The following is a 6,119-nucleotide window of genomic DNA, read 5'->3' as shown; positions in this document are numbered from 1 at the left end:
ATTGATTTCATAGATTTCATAGATTTCATACATTGCATACATTTCATAGATTTCATAGATTTCATAGATTTCATAGATTTCATACATTTCATACATTTCATACATTTCATACATTTCATAGATTTCATAGATTTCATAGATTTCATAGATTTCATACATTTCATACATTTCATACATTTCATACATTTCATACATTTCATACATTTCATACATTTCATACATTTCATACATTTCATACATTTCATACATTTCATACATTTCATACATTTCATACATTTCATACATTTCATACATTGATTTCATAGATTTCATAGATTTCATACATTGCATACATTTAATACATTGCATACATTTAATACATTTCATACATTTCATAGATTTCATACATTTCATAGATTTTATAGAATTTTTAAATTTATATATAAAATTATTTACAGAATTTACAGAATTTACAGAATTTACAGAATTTACAGAATTTACAGAATTTACAGAATTTACAGAATTTACAGAATTTACAGAATTTACAGAATTTACAGAATTTACAGAATTTACAGAATTTACAGAATTTACAGAATTTACAGAGTTTACAGCATTTACAGAATTTACAGAATTTACAGAATTTACAGAATTTACAGAATTTACAGAATTTACAGAATTTACAGAATTTACAGAATTTACAGAATTTACAGAATTTACAGAATTTACAGAATTTACAGAATTTACAGAATTTACAGAATTTACAGAATTTACAGAATTTACAGAATTTACAGAATTTACAGAATTTACAGAATTTACAGAATTTACAGAGTTTACAGAATTTACAGAATTTACAGAATTTACAGAATTTACAGAATTTACAGAATTTACAGAATTTACAGAATTTACAGAATTTACAGAATTTACAGAATTTACAGAATTTACAGAATTTACAGAATTTACAGAATTTACAGAATTTACAGAATTTACAGAATTTACAGAATTTACAGAATTTACAGAATTTACAGAATTTACAGAATTTACAGAATTTACAGAATTTACAGAATTTACAGAATTTACAGAATTTACAGAATTTACAGAATTTACAGAATTTATAGAATTTATAGAATTTATAGAATTTATAGAATTTATAGAATTTATAGAATTTATAGAATTTATAGAATTTATAGAATTTATAGAATTTATAGAATTTATAGAATTTATAGAATTTATAGAATTTATAGAATTTATAGAATTTATAGAATTTATAGAATTTATAGAATTTATAGAATTTATAGAATTTATAGAATTTATAGAATTTATAGAATTTATAGAATTTATAGAATTTATAGAATTTATAGAATTTATAGAATTTATAGAATTTATAGAATTTATAGAATTTATAGAATTTATAGAATTTATAAAATTTATAGAATTATTTATAGAATTTATAGAATTATTTATAGAATTATTTATAGAATTTATAGGATTTATAGAATTTATAGATTTATTTTCAGAATTTACAGATTTTACTGAATTTACAGAATTTACATAATTTACACAATTTACAAAATTTATAGAATTAACAAATGTATATTTAGAATGATGTTAAATATTTTAAGAATAAAATAAAAAGTTTGGCAAAAAAATATACCTGTTAATTTATTGTTAATCAAGATCGTAAATATACTTTCAGTTTTACGAAATAATATTTCAACAACTCACCAATTATGTAAAAACATTTTATGCACACTGTGTTTCAGTTCAAAATTAGAGTTCGTAAAGTTGTCGTTTTTAAAAAGCTTTTAAAAGTTTCTTGCTGATGTACACCTGAGGAAGGAATTTTATGATAACTTTTACTATTAAGAAATTATATATAAAGTTTAAGGTTATAAATAAATACAAGTACAAGTTTTCAATACTTATATTTTCATAATAATTTCTAAAGAAATATTTCAGTTAACAAAATAAATATTTGACTAAAAATTCCAGAGAAAACACCAACCCTGTTCAAACATCCAATTAAGTTCCTCGCAGCAATTTTAAACAATATTATAGATAAATAAATATATATGTATATACATAACACAAAATAAATAATTATATTTATATTTATCAAAGAGAAAAGTATCACACAAAAAACCATCTGGACACAATATATTTAAACATCAATTCTGATTTGCAAAATATGCTTAAAAATATATATTTTGCAAATCAAAAGTATCTTTGGTATTTAGGTAAATCCTTGACAAAAAAATTTGATTTACTTACGCCTGTTTTGATTCGTTGTAACAGCTAAGTTTACAAGTTTTCATTGGCTAAATTAAGCTACAATTACTATTTAAACGGTCAAATTTCAATTTAAATTTGAACTGCAGTTACGACATTGTATTTACAAATGATTTTGTCAGGAAATCACCAAAGCTAAATTGTCTATCTTACACTATATCGACAGCCTTTGAAGTAATTACGTATGAACGCAATTTAAGTTGTATAAAAAAGCATAAAAATTGACTAGAAGAGGAACAGACAAAGCTTCTTATAATTATTTAGAGCCTAATTGATAGTCGATTGTCTCTTATACAATAACATCGATTCATTTAGCATCGATATCTAATTATTTGCTTTCATACTTTGTATACAATATTTTAATTTATACATCTAAAAGTATTATTTTATTTAATTTTTGGTTATGCAGCTCCAGTTTGTCAGCAGCCTATACGTGGAAATATTCATAAAAATATATTTGTTGGTTTGCAGCACCTCAATCATGGCAATGTTTCCATTGTTGCTTCTGGCAATGACGAGAGTACTGGAACAAAAAATAAATATAATTAAAAAATAGTGCTGAGATTAAACTGGAAGAAAATTAATTAAATTAATAACAAAAAAACTTATTAAACATAGAAAACAAGTGAAATAACTTAAGTAAGAGGAAATTAATATAGAAATCTGTATTACCATCTTGTGTACTACTACCGAAGGATAGATGGCGGTTAACTAAGTTAACTTAGTTCAATAAATTAGGCAATGAATGTAATGAATTCAATTATTAAAAAGTTAAATAAATTGAAGAAAATTAAAGCGTCTAAAAATTAATATAATGGAAACAAGATGTGTAAAACAGGAATAAGGAAGTTGTCCGATAAAATTCGAGGGCTGTTTATTTTGCCGTGAAATTTTTGTAGCCGATGTTGTTTCAACGCGACACAAACAAAGTGTAACCTTAAAAAAATATCCAAAGGACGGAGTCGAAGAGAGGCGAAGTAAACACGTCGTGTTGACAATGGAGAAAGTGGAGGGAAAACGTAATCAAAACAATAAATAACGGCACCGAAAACCTAATTATCAAAATTATAGGACGTAAACTAAGCTAAATTTAATGGTGTAGGATTATGATGCGATGTTTATTAAGGGGCTTTCGAAATATTAATACCTTCAATATCTCCAAGATGTTTCCGATTAATTTTGCTCCGGTATATTTATCGGATAATGCGGCTCCGAAGGGCTTAACTAATTATTAGGGGGTGGAACATTAAAACGCGAGCTTTTCGATAATACAACAAACGTTTCTTGACCTCCCGACCTAAGCCAACAATAAAACATTTGCGCCGCTGATTAATGACATAATCCGTGACAATCTGGTCGCGTGCAATTTTCATTTTATATATTTTTCCTCCCCCCGGGGGCTGAAATTATCGACCGATCGATAATTCGCCTTTCATTGTTCAATTCCAATTTTAGGCCGGCGTGGGTGGATTTTTTCGTCCCCTTCCGGATTTATACTACGCTAAGGACGACAGCCCCATTATTAATGAAACTTTAAGTGGTTGTTTTTTTATTGTCTGCTCCGAAGTTTGGAGGGTCCTCCGAAATAATTGACTAATTAAAATTAAACTTTATTGGCTACTTTAGTTGATTTACGCCTTTGACAATTATTGCAAGGAAATAATTTGAATCCGGTGCTTTTACATCCACTTTTCAACCCCCCTAAACCATTTATCGGGGCAGTGGCATTCCGCAACAACCCCGTTACAAACCCAAAAACAATATTGATTCAGGCTGATGCGGTTATGTCCGCAGAAAAAACGGCACGGAGAGAACAAAAAATGAGTTTTATGCGACCAAACTGGATTTCGTCAACGGAATTGTCTTACAACCGAATTTGGTTTGACTTCAGATTTATTTTCGGAGCGCCGAGATTTATTTGGCTTATCGTATTTTTCTAATGCTTTTTCGCCGATCTAACGTCGATAAGCTTAATGACTTTAAAAAAAAAAAAAATGTATCGATGTTGATTTTATCGAGTTGCACCGTTACGCCGTTGTTTCCAGTTAAATGCGGCTTCTGGAAATCGAACGTTTTACGAATTTAACAACGGGAAAAAGGGGAAAAAAAAGTGGTAATTTAATTGTAAGAAGCAAATGAATGATAAACAAAGTTAGTACGTAACGAAGGGACTTACAAATACAATTAAGTTACGTTAATTTTCTATCCTTTTTTGTCGCTTGAAATAATATTGATTTGTGAAAGTGACATTTTGGTTTATTTTTTATTTTATTAGTTATTCTTATATTCTGTATTGCTATTGAAGGATACATGACATTGCACAGTTCAGTTAAAACATTTAATAGTCCAAAAATTAGTATTTTGTGTTTACCATATTCAGTACTGATTAAGTACAATTGTGTGTCAAACTTTTAATTTTGGAGACGCTAATGAATACTGTAATGACTAAAAATAGAAAAAAAATTAAAAATATTATAATTAAAAATTATAAAATCTTGAATGTTTTTATCGAAATTTGAAAACTAATTCTATCTATAATTTAAACTTTAAAATTTAATGAATATAGAAAAAAAGTGAAATAACTTCTTCTTTTGGATTATTAGAACAAAGAAGTAAGAGGAAATTAATATAGAAATTTGTATTACCAGCTTGTATACTGCTAATCGAGGATAGATGGCAGTGTACAGATATGTACAAAAACTCAATATAATTCAGTTCAGTTAAAATACCAAACAGTGCTGAAATTCGTTTTTTATGTTTTAATAATAATAATAATTACTGTAATGACTAAAAATAGGAAAGAATAAATATTTAATTATCAAAAATTTTAATAAATGTAAGAAAATTAAAAATATCCTTATTAAAAAATATATTTAGAAAAATCGTGAACGTCCTTATCTAAATTTAAAAACTAATTCTATCTATAATTTAACCAAGAAAGAAACAAATTTTTATTTATATTAAATTTTGCAATTTAAGAACAAGATGAAACTTTAAAATTTAATAAATATAGAAAAAAAGTGAAATAATTTCTTCTTTTAGAATATTAAATTAAAGAAGTAAGAGGAAATTAATATAGAAATCTGTATTACCAGCTTTTGTATTTCTAATGGAGGATAGATGGCAGTGTACAGATATCTACAAAAACTCAATATAATTCAGTTCAATTAAAATACTAAACAGTGTTGAAATTCGTTTTTTATGTTTTAATAATAATAATAATTACTGTAATGACTAAAAATAGGAAAGAATAAATATTTAATTATCAAAAATTTTAATAAATGTAAGAAAATTAAAATTATCCTTATTAAAAAATATACTTAGAAAAATCGTGAACGTTCTTATCTAAATTTAAAAACTAATTCTATCTATAATTTAACCAAGAAAGAAACAAATTTTTATTTATATTAAATTTTACAACTTAAGGACAACATGAAACTTTAAAATTTAATAAATATAGAAAAAAAAAGTGAAATAATTTCTTCTTTTAGAATATTAAATTAAAGAAGTAAGAGGAAATTAATATAGAAATCTGTATTACCAGCTTTTGTATTTCTAATGGAGGGTAGATGGCAGTGTACAGATATCTACAAAAACTCAATATAATTCAGTTCAATTAAAATACTAAACAGTGTTGAAATTCGTTTTTTATGTTTTAATAATAATAATAATTACTGTAATGACTAAAAATAGGAAAGAATAAATATTTAATTATCAAAAATTTTAATAAATGTAAGAAAATTAAAAATATCCTTATTAAAAAATATTCTTAGAAAAATCGTGAACGTTCTTATCTAAATTTAAAAAGTAATTCTATCTATAATTTAACCAAGAAAGAAACAAATTTTTATTTA

The 6,119-nt window shown here is 25.0% G+C and overlaps 1 protein-coding gene across 3 annotated transcripts in view; it reads right to left on the bottom strand.

Annotated features, from left to right (window-relative positions):
* Positions 1-1,885: 1,885 nt before the first annotated feature.
* The window catches only part of LOC109594774 (5-hydroxytryptamine receptor 1), a 150,170-nt gene continuing 145,936 nt past the window's right edge, over positions 1,886-6,119 (bottom strand). For all 3 annotated transcript variants that reach the window (XM_049967711.1, XM_049967710.1, XM_020010013.2), the window contains one exon: positions 1,886-2,788. The gene's annotated coding sequence lies outside the window, so the exon portion shown is untranslated. The remainder of the gene's footprint in view (positions 2,789-6,119) is intronic.

The sequence above is a fragment of the Aethina tumida genome, chromosome 5, assembly GCF_024364675.1.
Source record: "Aethina tumida isolate Nest 87 chromosome 5, icAetTumi1.1, whole genome shotgun sequence".
Classification (NCBI taxonomy): Eukaryota; Metazoa; Arthropoda; class Insecta; order Coleoptera; family Nitidulidae; genus Aethina; species Aethina tumida.
This window is presented reverse-complemented; position numbering and strand designations above follow the sequence as displayed.